We start from the raw sequence: 20649 nt of genomic DNA on the forward strand, positions 1-20649 counted from the left end.
GTTTTTATGTGGCCAGTATGGCCAGTAGTTTTTATCCTTGGGGATCCTAATCAGGTGGAAAGACGGCATTAAAATGTTTTAAATAAATAAGTGTTCTCCAGCAGTGAATTAACAACCAGTCAAAGCCAAGCTACTTGCGCTCAAACTTACTTTGCCCCATCGAAGCCAACAGGATGAACACTTGGCTAGGGTTACCAACCTTAAGTTAGGGCTTGGAGTTATCCTGGAATTAAATATGATCTCCCCCCTACAGAGAGCAGTTATCCTGAAGGAAATGGCAGCTTCCTAGAGAGGAAATGAAAGTCCTAGACTGACATCACATCCAAGCCGCACTCCTTCACCTTCCCAAACTCTACCCTCCTCAGGTACTATCCCTAAATCCACTGGCCCTCCTCCAACACTTATCTGCCAGCCAACCTGGACAGGACTTAATGTCCACAACATTCACAGGTTGGCAAGTCCCTTTGCTGTTAAACACCTGTGACAGACCCATCTCTCTGTGGCCTTTTATGCATGGCTGTTTCCCTCATGGTCACCCCTCCTAAGAGTTCAGGTCCTTGTTTTGATTGCGCATGCCATTTCCAACTGTTAGAGGTTGCCTTGCTCTCTCCCTGCATTTCCCCGTGTTTTGCCTGCATTTTCAAATTCGAGATAAAACAGATCCCTCAAAACACAGGCAAAACACAGGCAAATGCAGGGGGAAAGCTAGGTGACCTCTGATGGAAACAGCATTAATAATCAAGACTGAAAATTATCGGAGGGATGATGGCGAGTGAAACAGCCATGCATAAAATACCCACATTACTAAGGACTGAATTTCCCACTACTAAGAGAGATGTTGTTAGCAGCCATGTCAGTCCCAAAGTAAAATCCCCCCACCCAAGATAACAATCTATATTAGGAGCAACCTAATAAAACATAACAGTGTGTGAACTTTCAAGTTCTCCATAGATCTTCAGGCTGGATGTTATAATTTTTTTAAAAAAAATAGATAAAAGGAAAATGCTTCAGCACATGGTGTTAAATCCTTGTCCAGTCTGCACAGGATATTAAATACAGAACTTTTTCAAATGTTGCTGGTAACCGGTTTATTTTAATACCTACTGGTGCAGAACAATATTAGAGGCTTTTGTTGAAATTTCTGTTTTCTGAAGATTGTAACTTATTTAACTGCCTCTTTCTCAAAGAAGCTAGGTGTAGGTAAGTGTAGCTCTGCCTTGCACATCCAACACAAACTGGACTAGGACTTAACACCATGTCCTGAAGCATTCTCCTTTCCCCTTTTTTTTTTTTTTTTTTTGTAACATCCAGTCTGAAGAAGACTTCTGGAGAACTCAAAGGCTTACACGCTGTTATAAATCTTTTGGTTGGTCCTAATAAATGGTATTACGGTATGTGGATTGTGCTCCAGTTTTTTGACCACTACTTCAATCCCCTTCCTGCCCAGTCCTAAAACATGAGAGAAAGCACAGGGATGGCCTAACAGTATCTCAGCACAAGAGGATGTTAGTTTATTATCTAGGAAACAGGTTGCTTTAGAACACTGGTTCCCAACCAGGGGTCCGTGGACCCCCAGGGGTCCATGAGAACTAAACCAGGGGTCCGCGAAACAAAGTTATAAACCCATAATAAATTAATATTTATGCGGGCGGCATGGCAGCGGCTCGCGGGCGCAGAGCGCGGCGGCGTGCGGTGGTGACTCACAGGAGCGGCGTGCGACAAGTAAGGAACATGCAGGGGCGGGAAGGCCGGGGGAGGGTGCAAGCGAGCCTCACACAACCACACACAATAGGAGAAACACTCGTCAAACCTTGTTTGATGATAGCTGTCGAAGAGGTTTTAGGGATGGAAGCCAAAAAGAAAATACAAGAAATACCTCTATCGAACAACACGGTAAAAGCTTGAATTGAAATTATGTCAAATGACATCGAGGAGCAACTTGTTTCAAAAATAAAATTTTTGCCATGTTTCGCTTTGCAGTGTGATGAATCGACAGACGTTTCTAATTGCAGTCAGTTCCTCGTATTTGTCCGCTTTTTAGACGACAACACTATTAAAGAGGAATTATTGATTTCGCGGAAACTGGAAATGACGTCAAAAGGTATCGACGTCATGAATATAATAGCGGAGTATTTTGAGAAACATAGCATTATGTGGGAAAAGCTCGCCAGCTTCTGTACGGATGGCGCTCCAGCCATGTTAGGATCATGCTCCGGTCTAGCAACATTAATAAAACATAAGAATCCTTCAGCAATAACAACTCATTGTATCATACATCATCAGGCATTAGCTTGCAAGACTCTTCCTAAAAGCCTTGATAATACCATGGAAATGGCCATAAAAGTGGTCAATGTTATTAAAAGTAGCGCCTTAAATACACGCCTTTTTAAAAAACTGTGCACTGAAATGGACTCCGATCATGAGACTCTTCTTTTCCACACCAAAGTTCGTTGGCTATCGAAAGGCAATATGCTGGGAAGATTATTTGAACTAAGAAAAGAGGTTGAGCTGTTTCTAGCTGAGAAGAAAATTAAAGATTTACTAGAGCTGTTTTCTGATTCGAAAAGTCAGATGCATTTGGCTTACCTTATGGATATTTTCTCACATTTGAATAAACTAAACTTACAGTTGCAAGGTTCTGGGAACATAAATTTAGCAGGTGTGGGAAACATTTTTATGTTTGAAGATAAACTGCGTGCCTTTATTTGCAAACTCCAATTACGGGTAGGCGAAAACAATTATTCTGCGTTTGTGACGATAAAAGCACTGGTCGATGATAGTAAAGATGACATGATCACCACAAATATACAAGACAACATCAGAAGTCATCTGCAAATTCTGATCGATGAATTCCACCGTTACTTCCCGGAATATAACCAGACAGAATCAAAAGATACCCCAAAGCTGATTCGCAATCCTTTTGGTATTGCTGTTGAAGAGGTTGCAGAAGAAATCCAGGAAGAGCGCTCATTGAATTCCAAAATGATAGGCACTGTAAGGATGCGTTTGAATCAGTTTCTCTTGAAGAGAGAAAAAAAGCAATTTCATATCCTACAGTTCGGGGATTCGCCTTGCGATATCTTATGCTCTTCTCCACAACTTATTTATGCGAACAAGGGTTTTCTGCTTTGCTTATAATTAAGAACACAACAAGAAATTGATTGGAAGCAAGTGATGATATTCGTGTAGCTCTGAGCAACAGTATTAGCCCCAGAATTGCCCAGCTTGTAAAAAGGATGCAAGCTCAAAAATCACATTGATTTACAATTAAAAGTTCTCTATTATAAAAAAAATATATTCAAATATTATTCTAAGTTTAATGTTTAACTAACAGTTATGATTAAAGTTTATTTTCAAATTCTCGGAATTTTTATTTTGAACCTTGGGGTCCATGCACCGAACAAAAAAGTCCTAGTGGTCCCTGGTCAAAAAAAGGTTGGGAACCACTGGTCTACAGTCATTGCAACTCTCAGATCAGGAGCTCTATTGACCCATGTGGTGAGCAACCAACTAAAATAATCCAAAACACTTGCTGAACATCAAGCATGGATCAGAATTTCAATTGCAGTGTGCCATATGTGTGTGTATGTATACATACACACAAGGTTCCAACTGCTACATTCAACTCACCTCTTATCACACCACCATCTGCAACTGGAGCTGTCCCAGCCATGTTATCCTTGCGCTCGAAATCACTTTGACAACTAAGCTGCAGTCCCAAAACAGCAGCAGTTGGATTTGAGAGCCATTCTGCATTGGCTTCTACATAAGGATTCTGAAATTACATAGGACAACAGGATTGATTTATGTATAAATTGTAAATCAAAATGTGATGCTCCTCAACAATAAAACAAGGAAGGGTGATCAATATATTTTAGGCCATTTACTGAGAAAGGGACAGGGTAATCACCTGCTTGTTAGTGGAAACAATAAATGACATTTTTCAGCACATAGTCATGTTGGATGGGGTTGCCAACATCCAGATTGGGCCTGGCAATCTCCTAGAATTACAATTGAATTCCAGACAACAGAAATCCTAGAATTACAATTGAATTCCAGACAACAGAAATCAGCTGCCCTGGATAAAATGGCTGCTTTGGAGGGTGGACTACGACATTTTACCCTCATTGTATCAATGAGCTATTTGGGAAGTTGGATAGGAAGTTTGGTTTAGTCTTCTTGCATATTCTGCTTCTTGTAATTACAAAATTAGTGGCTGGGGCTACATCTGCATATCCCTGTGAACTTAAATCTGGTGACTGGAGCTGTGAACGTGCAAGACAGATTTTTCTACCAACCTGAAAAAGGGCCCAGGTTTGCAGAAAAATGTGAAATCTTAAAAAAAAAAAACACATTGTAGGGTTTAAAAAACCCCCAAAATGATAAAAGAACCACCTGCAGCTTTAAGCAACAGATGCCCTCAGGGGCTGTTGCTAGGCAACCACAGCATTCCAGGCTTCAGTTTCTGTGTTTAAAAGGCAAGGGGAGGGGGGGAGGGCTCTTTTCAGGCCTATTTTGGCCTTTGAGGGAGGACTCATTGGGTGAGGCCTAGGGTTGCCAGCTCCAGGTTGGGAAATTCCTGGAGACTTTATGGAGAAGTCTGAGAAGGGCAGTTTGTGGGAAGAGGCCTCAGCTGGGTATAATACCATAGAGTCCACCCTCCAAAGAACCCATTTCTCTAAGGGGAAAGGTCTTCATTGTCTGGAGTTTAGTTGTAATTCTGGGGGATCTCCAGGTCCTGCCTAGAAGTTGGCAAGCCTAGGCCTGGCAGCAACCTCTGGGTAACTTGATACCACCTGACTAGCATGACTCAACTAGGCCCGGCTGCTTGCTACTATTCAACAGCAGCCACCTTATGAAAGCCAATGTGGTGCAGTGAGCATCAGAGCAGGGTCTGCAAAATCCAGGTTCAAATCCCCATCTTGCTATGGAAGCTCACTGGGAGATTTTGGACCAGTTACATACTTTCAGCCTAACCTACCTCACAGGGTTGTTGTGTGGATAAAAAGGAGGAGGGGATACTAATGTAAGCTGCTTTGGTCCCCACTGTGGAGAAATACTGTAGTTTTCCAAGGTAGAGGCTGTGGGGGAGGGGAAATGGAAAACTTAAGACAGAGGGGCAGATAAAGGTAGGGTGGGAATGAGATAGGGTTGCCAACTCCTCTGATCTCTGAAGTTGGGAAATCCAAAGAGCTGCTGCCACCACTGCAGCTGTGGGAAGGGGAGAGGAAGCAGGCGGGAGGCCAGGAGGGTGATGGCGGACCGAAAGAGAGAGAAAGAGTGATGAAGACAGAGAGAAAGAGAAAGTGACTGGCATGGAGGAGAGAGCGAGCAAGAAAAGAGGTGGCAGGAAGAAGAAAGAGTGAGATTCTGAGAGAAGTAGCGGGAGAAGGGAGGAGGCAAAGGTCGGAGGAATGGGATAGCTATTCCTGCAAGTTTCTTGTGGGTCCCCACTTGTCTATTATATTAGTTCAACATTTATCATAATTAGGGTTGCCAACCTCCAGGAACTAGCTGGAGATATCCTGCTATTACAATTGATCTCCAGCCGATAGAGATCAGTTCACCAGGAAAAAATGGCCGCTTTGGAAATTGGACTCTATGGCATTGAAGTTCCTCCCCTCCCTTCCCCAAACCCCACCCTCCTCAGGCTCTGCCCTAAACATCTCCAGTTATTTCTCACCCCGGAGCTGGCAACCCTAATTATAATGCCGTTATGCAACCTGATCCTCAAATCAAATACTGTTGTGGTTTTGTTTCCTAGTCATCCACAGTATGACACGCCACCCACCAATTCTCAAAATCAGCTTAAATCATACCACTACATTACTAGGAGTAATAACAATGAATATATATATCTTTGTCATCAATGCAGCATGAGGCATAACCCTTACTTTGAATTGCAGTCAAATAACTTTGAAAGAAGACATTATTTTAATAAAGATACCAACCAGGAAATTCTTCTACTAAAAAAATGTGTATAAAGACTGTGATGATATTATCAATGAAGCTAATCATTTTACTCTTTTACAGTCTGTTTCATAAATAATTTCCCAGAGGCATTTTGCAAATAAATTGAGATCTATAGCACTTCAATATTTAAGCGTAAGCCACATTTCAAAAATTAGATTTCCAATTCAGCTTAAAGTAAAATCAGATGACCTTCCAGCATACCTATTGCATGGCAATATGCACAGTTAGTAGACTGCAGTACAAGTTTAAAATGCTAAAAACCAAGACCACAACACAGCAAAGATGTTTAAGCCCAATGCTTTAATTGAATAAGGGATGCCTAATGTTCTTTTGGGTTGTGACCTATAAGCCCAGTTCATGGTTCAATATCTTTTTAGGATCGTTAGATGTGACTCGCAAACAGGAAATCCCTGTAGAACACTGGAAAATATTGGCTTGGACCCAGCAGTACTTTCCAGTGACAGAAGGGATTTCAGTCAGCAGAGTCAAACTTCTTCACCTTCTCCCTCCCATTATGACCCAAAATGATCCCTGAAATGCTGCTCCTGAGGGAAAGGGATTACCCAATAACAGCATAGGGGGGAGTGGGGCAGTAGCAGTGTGTGGGGGATCAGCAAACATTTTCCTCTCCCCTTTTACAGAAATTTTCTGCTAGAATTAATAATGATCTGTAAATTGGATACACAGGTCTGCTTTGCTGCCAGAAGCATGTAAATTTATGCTGCGTGAATCTGTTGGTGAGAGCAAACTGTATTCCACCAATTCATTTCAAAGATGTGTGTGTGATCACAGATTTCATATGCAGACTGCTTCATTCACTTCTGTTTGGGGGTAGCTCTACATGTACAAAAGAACGTGCACACAAAAGAATGTTAGCTCTCTGTTGAAGTGAATGAGGTCCTTTGTAGGCACATCAAAGCCACTGTAACTGCAGAAAAAAAAAACCTCACACATAAGAACATAAGAGCCCCGTTAGACCAGTGGTCTATCACAATCCGGTTGCACACAAAAGAGGACCAACAAACAGGTATAGACGTCAAGGCCCCAAATGCATTCTGTTTTCTTTTGCAAGCATATACTTCCCCCCTCCATATACAGTGTTTTCTCTTGAGTATGGAAAAGAATGGAGCAACATTGAAGTGTAAGAGAGGTGCGTATACATACACACATCAGAACAGCTGACTGTAGCAAGTATATTTTATTGTGCATCGAGACATAGGAATAATATCTGCCCTTTTTTTCACAGATAAAAATAGTCCCCAGTCTCTGAGACGATTGTGCCAGGAAAAGGCAAGAATTTCATGCCTGTGAATCTTTGGTTGTATACCCTGCGGGACTGCAGTGCATTAAAGAGCAGGGATTCCAAGATGAAATCAAACTAAAGAATGGAACCAAAGCGGTTTTACTTCAATAGTTCTATCATTTATTTTAAAATCCTTGTACCATTACTAAATCTGCAGAGATAACCCAGAAGACAAAGTACAAGGCTATAAAGATATGGCTGCTTTAGACCATATAGCACTTCAGGAAGTCAGTGGTGATACATTAAATTAAACAGAACATTCTATTGGATTCTGAGGAAAGAATCAGTCACTGGGGACTCCTAAGATTTAGTAAATACAGAAGCTGCAACTTCTGTCCTGAACTTATCTGACACAATATCTCTGTTTAAAGAACAGCTAGATTTGAGTCCAGTAGCACCTTAGAGACCAACAAGATTTTCAGGGTATGAGCTTCTGAGAGTCAAAGCTCCCTTCTCTTATTGGTCTCTAAGGTGCTATTGGACGTGAATCTAGCTGTTCTACCGCTGACTAACCCAGCGACCCTCTGAACCTAAAGAGGGTCACTGTGGTATAGTTTGTTAGTGTACTGGACTACAAGTGGGATATTCAGAGTTCAAAACCCCACTTAGCCATGAAGTCTCAGCCTCAGGCTAGTCACTCTATCTCAGCCTAATCAATCCCACAGCATTGCTATGAGGATAAGTGAAAGCATGGGGAACCATGTAAAATGTCCCCAAACCCTTGGAAGAAGGCTGGGGTACAAATGTGCTAGACAGACATACAGATACACAAACAACATATAACATATTTATCAATGAAACAGTGGCCAGTGTCCATGGTGCACTAGAAGGACCATGTATTTTTGGTCTGTACTTTCCATCTAGCCATGCAAAAGCACATATTTGTAAAACGTCTGTTCAATCGAGGAACAACAGATGAATGATACCTACATTACACTTTTTCATCCAAGACCATCCGTAAATCTTAAAAACATTCGCTTTTCTTGTAAATATTTCTGGAATGTGTACACACTATCTCACACATTTTTCTCACGGGAAAACTCAAATGATGGTTTACTCCTACACAGTAAATCTGTAACACATGTAGATGCAACATGATTTTTTAAAATCTGAAATCCCCAGAGAGATCCCAAGTTTCTTTTATTTATTCTTGGCTTCCAATTCTTATTTATTAATTTCCCTTAAGGCTTTTCATGGAAGCAAACTATAGTGTTACATCGCTACTATTACATCATGATTTGTCCCATAAGAATGGCCATAAAATTAAAGCTCTCCTGAAAGAAATCGCCTTAGAAATTATTGAAGACCCTCATCTTTGCTAGGCTCCAGAGCTGAGACAGTTCCTCAGAGAATGAACAGTTGCAGCTATACATATTAAACTGTGCAAACAGTCTCAGGGCTCCTGCATAGATAGACATCCCAATCTATTGCTTATATGATATTGCAGAGACAATGTGTCATATGCAAGACCTACTGAAAGGGCAAACTGTAGTAATGCAAGGAACTGAAGAGCAAGGAAGAGATTTACAGCAGTAGTTTCTGCCTCCCTTCCATGATCTGAGATACTCCCTTTCCGTTTATAAAGAGCCCACCGCAACACTCATAAATGTTACTGTAGTAGATGTATCAGGTGGTTAAATTAGTGTAAATACTTGACAAAATGTAACTGTTGCCATTAAAAATAACAGTGTGATTCATGCTGATTGGATTTTAATTTTAAAAAAATCAGGAATTATAAAAGGATTTATTAAAACAAGATGAATGGCTATTATAACACTTTATGCACTGTGGAAACAAATAATTTGCATTGCAGTAGCTGTTCCATATTGTGCTAAACATACAATTAATTAGATGTTTGAGAATAAATGTAATATATCACACACACACACCCTTTGTATACCTGCTTTACTGGTCAATGACCATAATAAATTAAATTAAATTAAATTAAAAATCACCCCCCCCCAAAAAAAAGAAACACTAAGACAAGAGAGGTAAAGAAGAAGCTGAACCTTGCTGGACATTGCTATATAGTTGCAAACTACGCATGGGAGAGAATGGTCCATTTGTTGGAGTGCCGGACATCACACTGCAACTTCTGGAGTACATTTACAATGAGTTATCTGGGCTACAAAATACAGATCATAATTTTTTAACTACCGTCATTACAGAGATCCTGGAGAGGCCCTGTCATCATGATACCTTTAGAAATTCTAGGCAAAAACTAGAGAGAATTCAGCATTAAGTGCTACATCTATGTGCCTTGTTGCTATAGAGAACCTTTTCTATAGAAAATACACATTTAGAAAACCAACAACCCATTACTAGCATGGGATTAACTCTCTGATAATCACCTCCACCAACAAATAGCACCAATATTTATTCTTGCTTGCAAAAGACCATATAATTTATTTATTTTTAGACAAAAGAGACCATAAATCTTAGGGTAACTTCAGACATGAGTTTTCTTTACTTCTTTCTTAAAGAAACTAGTAGAGGCAGTGGAGAGGGGGCTAGATAGAAGAAGAAGAGTTGGTTTTTATATGCCAACTTTCTCTACCACTTAAGGGAGAATCAAACCGACTTACAATCACCTTCCCTCCCCCTTCCCACAACAGACACCCTGTGAGGTAGGTGGGGCTGAGAGAGCACGACTTGCCCAAGGTCACCCAGCTGAATTCATGTGTAGGAGTGGGGAAACAAATCCAGTTCACCAGATTAGCCTCCGCCACGCATGTAGAGGAGTGGGGAATCAAACCCGGCTCTCCAGATCAGAGTCCACTGCTCCAAACCAACGCTCTTAACCACTACACCACGCTGGCTCTTCATAACATTTGACACACAGCTGTGACCGAGAACACCTTAATTTGGATCCACAAGAGGTCAATTCACATTAGACATTAATTATGGAGATGCAGGTATCCAGCATTTTGCTTTGGAACCAAAGTGATCATCACACAGGAAGGGTTTTTCTCTTTCTCCTTTCACAGTGAAGGTTCTTTCATAATTCACCTTTATTAATCTTTACATCTTTAAAATATAACATAGGAAGCAGTTGGAGAATCTGGGGGAATTCATTGAACTAGTTCTGTCATAGTAGCAAGTCAAGGCTGATTTATTCCACTCTTGAAAATATAATTATCTTCTGCTAGTTACTCATTTTATGCCACAATAGCCTTTCTTCCTAAGCTGTCAACAAATTGAGCTACACTGCATATCAGAGTAATCTTTTGCAAGGCCACTCATTACACAGCTACAGGGGCCATAGTTTCGCAGCTAGAAATTTTAAATTAATTCCCCCAATGAACAGATTCCAACTTACGACATCAAACCTTCATTTTCTAGACTACTGGGCAGTGTGAACAAGAAGTTATTGGTAGCTAATACTCTTCAAAAAGGCCAGGGACAATAAAAGGGATCTTCCTGCAGCCGTATTAACATACAAGACAGCAGTAGCGCTTTCGATTTTTTAAAAATTTCCTATAGTACCTGGAAGGAACAGTAAAATGTACTTGAATATTTTCAGCATCAAGCGTGCATTATTCATGCCTAAAGAAAAGGTTCGACAAGAGTTCAAGGCAATAATCTTAGACAACGTAACCATGTCATTATGACAACGCCACAGCCCCATTAGTCTAAATTGTATATGACATGATGTGGTATACATCATATCTTTTCATTTGGGAAGACTTCAGTAAACATTATGTGAAAGTGTAGTGGGGTATTTTAAGCTTGGTTGCTTTAATGCATATATAATATTCAACCTAGAACATCTGTCATTAGGTGGCTAGAAGTGGTGTTTTGAAGGAGACAATCAATAACGGAGAAACAGACAATTCTAAATTTACTGTGAGATTAAAAAACCACTGAGAGCCAGTATGTTGTAGTGGTTAATGTCAAAGTAGGGCTGGAAACCCCAGGTTCAAATCCCCATTCACCCCTGATGCTCACTGGAAGACCGCAAGGCCTGCTACACTGTCCTACCTTGCAGGATTGTTGTAAGGGTCAAATGGAGGGAGTCCGAGATCTCTGCCTCGTGGAAGGTGGATGTGTGCTGATGCTGCAATCGTGCTTCTTGCTATCCTCTCCCACTCTGTCAGGTGGTGGGGTGAGTGGTACGGGGCATGGGTGTGGCCCTTGCAAGAAAGAAGCTATCGTAACAGCTGTGCTGGCTCTAAGGGCATGCTGGCCTTGAGGGGTTCACACCCTAGGGAATTACAGCTGGGATGGTATTGGGAACACCTGAAACTAATGAGGCCCCTGATGTGAAAGAGGGAGGGATTTTCCATGGGGGGAAGCTCCTTTTGGCTACGGGAACCGGCAGTAAGATCATATGCCATCAGTTTGGTTTGTGAGTAGTTAGCATGGCTAGTTAATGGTTTTAAGTTTCTTTTTTATTGCCTGTGTTGGAATGAGAGTTTGCTTTTTTCTTACTCCCTCTGTAACCAACACATTCTGTTGATTTATTTGAGCAAAGGTGTGAGGCACGTTTGTGCGTGGCTCTTACCCTCCCAGAAACGCATTTCAGGGCTGGAGTAGTAAAGCCTGAGTCTGAGGAGGCTGGAACCCCATACAGCCCTTTCCGGGGCCAATTTGCCCTCCCAATCCACCCTTGATCCCAAGTCTGCCCTTTCTTTGTACCTCTGTGCACTCATTATCTAGTCAGATCCCTTTGGGTTTTTTAAATGAAGAGGCAATTCCTTCTGTGAGCAAAGTAATTTAATTATATGGAGTGGCCTCCTGCCATGAAGTGTTTTGCAAATCCTGGTAGGCAGGAAAGCTCCATGTGAGAACGGAAAACCCCTTGCCCATAACTGATTTCTAGATCAGGGTGCTATGAAAAATTAGGATTTTTACAGAAATGTATTTAACTATTACATTTTATTGTATATGGCCGTTGGCCGTCACAAATAACTAAAACTTAGTAATACAACAAACAATAGTAAGAACATACAAACAATTGGATAATTGTTACACAAAATCAGTTTGGAGAGGTCTGGATGCTTTTGTATCTTAATTTAATTACAATTAACTATGTATTACACCTAATGAAAATATAATATGATTATTTTTATAGCTCAGTATCAAAAATGTAAAACTGGATCTATACGTTACATACCTCTAAGAGTTATTCATATTTATCTATCAGAACACACATATTCTTGTTATATGGGTATGGCTTCACCAATGTTTTTCTTGTCCCAACATGTGGCTTAAGAAGCAGATGGAAGGATGGCCTCTCTGATACATGTGTTAGGAGTCAGGCCAAAAGCACACTGCCATCACACATAAATATGGATGTGCACAATCTAATATGCAAGGTAGGGACTAGATGTTAAAAGACTAGCCATCTGAGAAAAAGCTTCCTTTGGATTTTCACAGCAAAAGTTGCTTATCACCGAACTCAAATGCATTACTTTGTTCTGCACAGTTTTTGCTCCCGCTTGGCTTCTTAACTACGTTGCTTCTCCCCCCCCCCGAGCTTTGTGCACAGTATCGTTTACCAGTCATTGTCCTGCCAATTTCCCCTGCATTTTCTCAGACCACCTTTGTGCCAATGTTTCTTGAAGGAACACTCCTGAATCATTTTTGTGCGGAGTCAGTACAGTTCACTGCACTTTTAAAGGTCCTGCCCACATCCAACCACTTCCCCATGCTTAGGGATGCCAACTACCAGGTAACAGCTGGAGATTTCCGGCTATTATGACTGATCTCCAGCCGATAGAGATCAGTTCATCTGGAGAAAACAGCCGCTTTGGCCATTGCACCCTATGGCATTGAAGTCCCTCCCCTCCTCAAACCCCGCCCTCCTCAGGCTCCGCCCCAAAACCTCCTGCCATTTGCGAAAAGGGACCTGGCAACCCTACCCATGCTGCTTCCTAGCCACTTCGTTTCCCCCGCCCAGCTCTTGCCATGTTCCCCAGCAGCACCCGCCATTTTTTTCCAAAGCCTTGTGGTATATCAATATATTGCTGTAGTAGATTACCACAGAATTAGACTTTTTGGGGTGTGAGTAGGGTTGCCTGCTCCAGATTGGGAAATACCTGGAGATTTTGGGGGTGGAGCCTGTGGACGGGGTTTGGAGAGGGGAGGGACTTCAATGCCATAGAGTCCAATTGCCAAAGCGGCCACAGAGGAATTGATCTCTGTCATATAGAGATCGGTTGTAATAGTAGCGGGAGATCTCCAGCCACCACCTGGAGGTTGGCAACCCTAGGTGTGAGTTTTGTTTTACAGTAGAATAGTGTGCTTAGCTATTAAAGCTCCTCTTTAATGTGCTGATCAGACAAAGGGGGATTAGTGAGTTACCAAGCAGGAACAGGGAGGAGGACTCCAAACTTGTCTGTGTCTTCTATTTACATACAAACACAGGGTTTTTCTGTGTTTTTTTGGGTGGAAATTTTTGGGATTTTCTGGGGTGGAAAGGTAGGGGGAGTAAGAGAAGATCCCAGCTATTGGGACACTAACTTTCAACCCAAGGGCTGATGGGGAGGCCTTCCCATAGGGCCCCATAAGGTCTCCCATAAGGTGAGACAGGAGGGAGGGAGTGTGACTGAAAGACAGAGAGAAGTGTGGATCCAGGTCCTCCTTCCCCCTCCTGCTTTGATTTGGAGTCCCAGTAAGCCTACACAGGTGTGCTTTTTAAATTTTTTTTAATTTTTTTTGAGGGAGCGGCTGGGATGTTTAAAATGCAGCCTCGGGTCTAGAAAAGGTGGAACACTTTGTTACCCCGGGAACTCCACCTCATATTATCCCTCTGTGCCGAATATAGTGCTTGCATCGATGAAAAAAGAGTGCCCCAGTCACTGTAATGACAAAGTGCTGATGAACCTAAAATATGATCCTTCCCTGGATCCAGTGTGCAGAGGTAAATAAACAGGAAGATGTGCTAGTTTATTCTTTCCATACCAAGAGACGCCTTGAGAACTATTTAAGGAACCCACTAGATGTCGCCCCTTCCTTTTGTATGCAACACATTTGGAAATTAGTACAGCTCTGATTTTCCATTTTAAACTCCTCATTTCAAGGATCCATAACCCAGAATAAAAATTCACCGCAGGCAAAGAGCATCATAAAAAGATCCAATCTAAGAGAGGAATTTATTTTCTCCTCCCCCTCCTCTGCACACTTGAAAATATAGAGATCTGCATAACAGCAGTTCTAAGTTGTTAACTACATTTAAGTAGTTTGTCTCTGGGCATTGGTTCATGAAATAGCATACAAATAATAAGAAAAAGCTAATCCTGTTTGAGGGAATAATATAAATAAAGGGGCAGAGAAAGAATCACAACAAAACAGCTCTGGGGAAAGAGTGATATTGTGTTTAACTTCCAGCTAAATACCGTATTTTTCAGTGTATAAGACGACCTTTTTTCTTTAAAAAATAGCCCCCAAATTAGGGGGGGTTGTCTTATATAGGGAAGGTGGCTGTTGCCACAGGCCCCACCAGTGACAGGCACCCGAAGGGGGGGGCAGCGGCCACCGGTTTGAACGCCGGATGCCGGCGGCCGGGGGACAAGACTCTTCCCCCTCGCAGCTGTTCGGCAGAGAAAGAGAGGGAGGGGAAAAGCTTGTCCGGTGGCCGGCCAGCGTCTGGCATTTAAAACTTCATTTTACCTTAAAAGAATAGGGGGCGTCTTATACATGGGGGCGCCTTATAGATGGAAAAATACGGTGTCTCTTTTTGGTTTTCTTAAGGCGGGGGCTGTCAGGAGGTGGGGACAAGGGGAGAACATGTGGGGTTCCTGGTCACTCTGCAGGCCCATCATGGAACCAGGGAAGCCATGGTGATTGAGTTTTGTATGAAATTAAGTTAGGTCTAGACCAGTGGTTCCCAACCTTTTTTTGACCAGGGACCACTAGGACTTTTTTGTTCGGTGCAGGGACCCCAAGGTTCAAAATTAAAATTCTGAGAATTTGAAAATAAACTTTAATCATAAGTGTTAGTTAAACATTAAACTTATAATAATATATATTCAAATATTATTCTAATAGAGAACTTTTAATTGAAAATATTAATTTATTATGGGTTTATCACTTTGTTTCACGGACCTTAATTTAGTTCTCGCAGACCCCTGGAAGTCCACGGACCCCTGGTTGGGAACCAGTGGTCTAGACAGTGAGAGGGGCATGTAGGCTCTCTGTAGCTTTGCTTTCAGGTTCTCTCTCCCCCCCCCCCATGGTAAACCTGAAATATGAGGGGAAATACATGGTAATATGCCTTACCCAATCATCCTTCTGTGATTGCTAGTGGTTGCTGCTGGGCCTGATCCTGATTACTCTTCCCTCAAAGCCAAAATAGGCCCAGGGTCAACCCTTGTATGGTTGCCAACCTCAAGGTGGTAGCTGGAGATTCCCCTCTATTACAACTGATCTCTAGGTGACAGGCATCAGTTCACCTGGAGAAAATGGCTGCTTTGGAAGGTGGACTCTATGGTATTATACCTCATTGAAGTCCCTCCCCTCTCCAAACCCCACCCTCCTCAGGCTCCCCCCCCCCAAGTATCCAGGTATTGCCCAACCTGGAGCTGGCAACCCTAAATCCTCAGCATCTTCAGTTAAAGGATTGGGAAGTAGGTGATGCGAAAGTCCTTAGTCTAAGACCCTGGAAAAGCCGCTGCCAGTCTGAGTAGACCATACTTACCTTGATGGACTGATTCAGTATAAGGCACCTTTAGGTGTTTATGGGATGTTCACAACCATCACTCCAAGCAGGCAAAATGCCCATCACAGACCCCACTACCAACATTCCTAATGATTAAATCTCCCACTATCAAGAGTTGCCTTGATTTCCCCTCTGAACAGCCTAATTGCCCTCTTACCCACAGTCTCCTCAACAGTAGAGGAACTATCAGTATAGAAGCAAGAGAGTTCTAGCACGTCCCTGGAGAACTTGTCCACACACTTCTCTGAGACCATTCCTAAAGGGGGGGTAGATAGGCAGCAGCTGGGAGCAGTGCAGCCATGCTGCCTCCACAGAGGTTTCCCAGCCAAAAAATCAAGGTTTAAAATACATTTTTTTAAAAACGTGAAACTTCTCCATTTTGTGTGTGTTTGTAATTTAAAAAATGCACCACGTATAAGAAAAAAATTGCTTAAAATAACAAATTAATCTTTCAAAATGAATAATGAACTTTGAATGGTGCAAGAATGTGGTTGTTTATAGTTGCTGTCTTATATCAGATGAGTCTTAATTATATAACTGCTGCTCTACCATCACCTCCGTTTTAATTATTAGATTAAAGTGATTTATACAGTTTATACAATTTGGCTGGGACACTTGAGAGCTCTGCTCATAAGAGAGAAAGGGATAACTGATTTCCCATGTGGGTTTAGAATTCTGTATGAACGTCCTTTCACTATAGTCCAGATACACCATCCATATGGAACTGCCATTGCCAGTTCTCTGATCTACAGTACACACAAGGCTTCCCCCCACCCCTTTATTGAAAACAGTGATGACTTCTCTTGATTGCAACTATCACTTGGAAGCTAATGACCCTGTATTGGACTCTCTTTTCTCTGCAGGAGTGACGGGGAGGGGAGGGTTCTTGTGCTGGAACTAGAGTAATAATTTCTCAGGCACGGTCACAGATTCAGAAGGACACGTTATTTCTTTTTACCTCTGGATCAAAGTGAATGGATGGCAAACTGTAAAGTACTTACAGTAACTAACTATAAATTGATGGCTAACTATAAAACCATCTATAATTTTTTAGGTTTTCAGCAGCACAAGTAAAAAAAAAAAAGTTTAATAGGCTCTCTGATAATGAATACATTTAATGAATACAGCAACATTTCCCCATTCATGTGTGTTTCTTTTGCTCCATAGGTATCAGAAGAAAATGCTAACTACAGCAAAGCTACTCAAGTATCTTTGCTTTGATAATGAGAAGCATGTTTTATACAATTTTATTATACATTTTTATGGCTGACTGATACTTAACTGCACCATGTTTTACATTTTTCTAACCACTCTTCCAGGCTGTTACTTATAAAGAGAAACAGCACTGATAAACTGGAAAGGATAATGACATGTCTGACACACTTCATTTTAATGGAAATATAACTTGGTTCCCTTTAATTAAAATGCCTATTTCTATCAATTACAAAACCGCCTATACTTTCCATACTAGTGAGTACAAGTAGACTTATCACACTGATTAGATCGCACATTGCAGTGGATACAGATAACTAAATTTTGGGTTTGGGTTTTTGGGCCTGATTTTTTTGGTAAATCCAGTGTGGTGTAGTGGTTAAGAGCGGTGGTTTGGAGCATTGGAGTCTGATGTGGAGAACCGGGTTTGATTCCCCACTCCTCCCCATGAGTGGTGGAGGCTAACCTGGTGAACTGGATTGGTTTCCCCACTTCTCCACATGTAGCCAGCTAGGTGACCTTGGGCTAGTCACACACTCTCAGTCTCACCTACCTCACAGGGTGTTTGTTGTGGGGAGGGGAAGGGAAGGTGATTGTAAGCCAGTTTGATTCTTCCTTAAGTGGTAGAGAAAGTCGGCATATAAAAACCAACTCTTCTTCTTCATAAGCTGAATATACATACCGGTAAAGGGGTATTCAGCTTTTTTTCCGAGTTTACCAAAAACATTCGGGTCCATTTAAGTCTATGAGGCTGTTTTTCCAAAGCTCCCGTGGGGATACTGTTGGAGGTAGCGTTCCCAAACTTTCAGGGTAGCTTCAAGGGATCCTCCTTGCATAAACGCTGAAGATTTGTGAAGATTGTGACAGGGGGTTCAATTTTATGGGGTCCCGAAAGTACCCCCACTCCATAGAAAAGCATGATAAACCTTATCATGCTTTACCATGCTTTTCTATGGAGGAGGGGGCAACCTCTTTGGGACACCATAAAATTGGATCCCCTGTCCCAGCTTTCACCAAACCTCGGGGTTCATGCAAGAAGAGTCCCTTGAAGTTACCCTGAAAGTTTGGGAACTCTACCTCCAAATATGTCCCCACAGGAGCTTCGGAAAAAATCCCCATAGACTACATTGGGCCTATTTCACAACAATGATTGTGTATGTGTGTTAAGTGCCATCAAGTAGTTTCTGACTCATGGTGACCCTATGAATCAATGTCCTCCAAAGTGTCCTATCCTTAACAGCCTTGCTCTGATCTTGCAAATTGAGGGCCGTGGCTTCCTTTATAGAGTCAATCCATCTCTTTTTGGATCTTCCTCTTTCCTACTGCCTTCAACTTTTCCTAGCATGATTGTCTTTTCCAGTACTGCTGGGAATTGTTTTCAGTGGGCCCATGCAAAGCAATGGGAGGAATGGTCTATTGCTTTACATGGACCCATTGACACTAATGATGACAAAGTTCCAGTGGAAAAGCAGGGAGGTATGTGAGTAAGCCCAGGCTAATGCCTCCCTCCCCAAGAACTATCCTAAGCCCTACACATCCAAACAGCAACCCAATCCAGCAGCACAACAAACCACATAGAGAAGTCTAAAGGAGTCGATTCTCCAACAACCCCGAAACACACCACACCAAAATCAAAACTGGGGGCACTTTTGCCATCCCATACAAAACCACAGTTCTACACTATGCACACGATAGAGGCCTAACACCAGCATCCAGGCATGCTATGGAGGCACATGCCCAACAAAACCCATGTCCAGCCACACAATGCCAGGTAGCTGAAGGTCTGGGGGCACTACTGCCAGCCCAGATGTGGTGTCAAACCAATCCAACGCACAGGGCAAAACCCAAAAATAACCAGGCATGCAACAAAGATACATATCCACAATTTTCTCTTGGAAGGAAGGCCTCAGAAGGTGAAAGGGAGGGGTTCATTATGCACCCAGATCCTCCTCGCTCTGCAGTCTCACACACCATCACAGCCCATGAGGTGGAAACTGGGGTGCTCCGGCTGCCTTTCATCATTGCTGGCTCTCCTCTTCCCACCTCCCACCCCTGCAAAGAAGAAAATTAGGGGGAAACACTTGAATAGCTTCATTATTTTTGTAGCCACTCCATTGGTTTCTGCTGTGGAGCCTTTAAAATGCTGGCCCCTATCCTACTGAATCCCTTTCATTTTTGAAGAGATGTAGAACAGTTTTGGTGAACCAGCATTAATCTTAGCAGCATGCAAATTTGGTGTGGGTTGCATGTTCAAGGGCTGAGTGAGCTGAGAACCACCTTCAACATTCCCCTGTGCTGCATGACCACAAAGGGTCAGTGGAGGCCTGGGTGTGCATGCAGGTGGGTTCTAGGTGGCATTAGGGCAACCCCTAATGGACCGCCAATCACACTGGAAATCTGACCTGACGCTTCTTTCTAATTTTGACTTTTTTATTCCAGGAAGAGCATTTCACCCAAACTTCCCAAGAGGGGATGTAGGCACAAGCATGTGTTCACCTCAGTCACCCTCAAAGTCCAGAACTGGAAAGTTGAACAGAGGCAAGTTGACCTTGAGGAAGACCAACTGCTCTGCATGCCAGGGTGCCATGTGTGAGAGATGTGGGCTGAGCATGTTGCCCAGATGGGGGAAAATGTGCTCACTCTGGATGCTCGTTGGAGGGCAATTAAGGATCTTCTGGGCCACTAAAGAGAAGCCCAGTAGTTCATGGCCCAGTAGTTCAGCAGACTTGTGGACTGCAACTCGTAGGGCTCCCCAAGGTACTCCCTCACTGTTGCAGCCCCGTGTCCTTTCTCATGCGCCTCATCCTCCCAGAGGAGCCGAGTGCCTGCTCGATGAGCTCCATTTCCAGGTTACTCTCAGCGGTTGCCCTGGGGGGGGGGACTGGCAGGTTGGGAGAGGTGGGGGACAAGCAGCAGAGGAGCTGCTTGGGGGCCCCACCTCCTCCTCCACTGGCAAGGTCCCTCTTTGGGCTTGCATTTGCTGTACACGCTGGGAGAGCTCATCTCTCCAGCACACCAGCTGGTCTGCCCACTTGGCAATGCTGCCCTTGATGCACGGGTCACACATTGTCGCAAACATGTAGACTGGCTGCTGGGCAAGAGGCGGGTTGTCACACCATTTTGTAGCCTCTGCACCAGGACGCACACTGCTGGAATGTAGTCTGCATGTCCTTTGGCTGGCTCCAGAAACTCAGCCATCCTCTCATAAAGCATGTGCGTCATGGGAATGACCAGAGCCAGTGTTGCCATGTCAGAAAAGAGCAACTGTGTGTAGTCCTTAAAGGGCTGAAGGACCTCCACAGTTTGAGAGATAGTCAACCACTCTTCATGGTTGAGGTGGCTCTCTTGCCACAACACATCGCTGTCACAGAACAATGCGTTGAGAGCTGTCCTCTGCTCCACCAAACGCTCAAGCATTGCATGGCTGGAGTTCCAGCTCATCGTGCTGCAAGCAGGGGGCATGTACCAGGAAGCCAGGTCATGGAGCATCCTTCGGAAG

Source organism: Euleptes europaea, chromosome 10, assembly GCF_029931775.1.
Source record: "Euleptes europaea isolate rEulEur1 chromosome 10, rEulEur1.hap1, whole genome shotgun sequence".
Lineage (NCBI taxonomy): Eukaryota > Metazoa > Chordata > Lepidosauria > Squamata > Sphaerodactylidae > Euleptes > Euleptes europaea.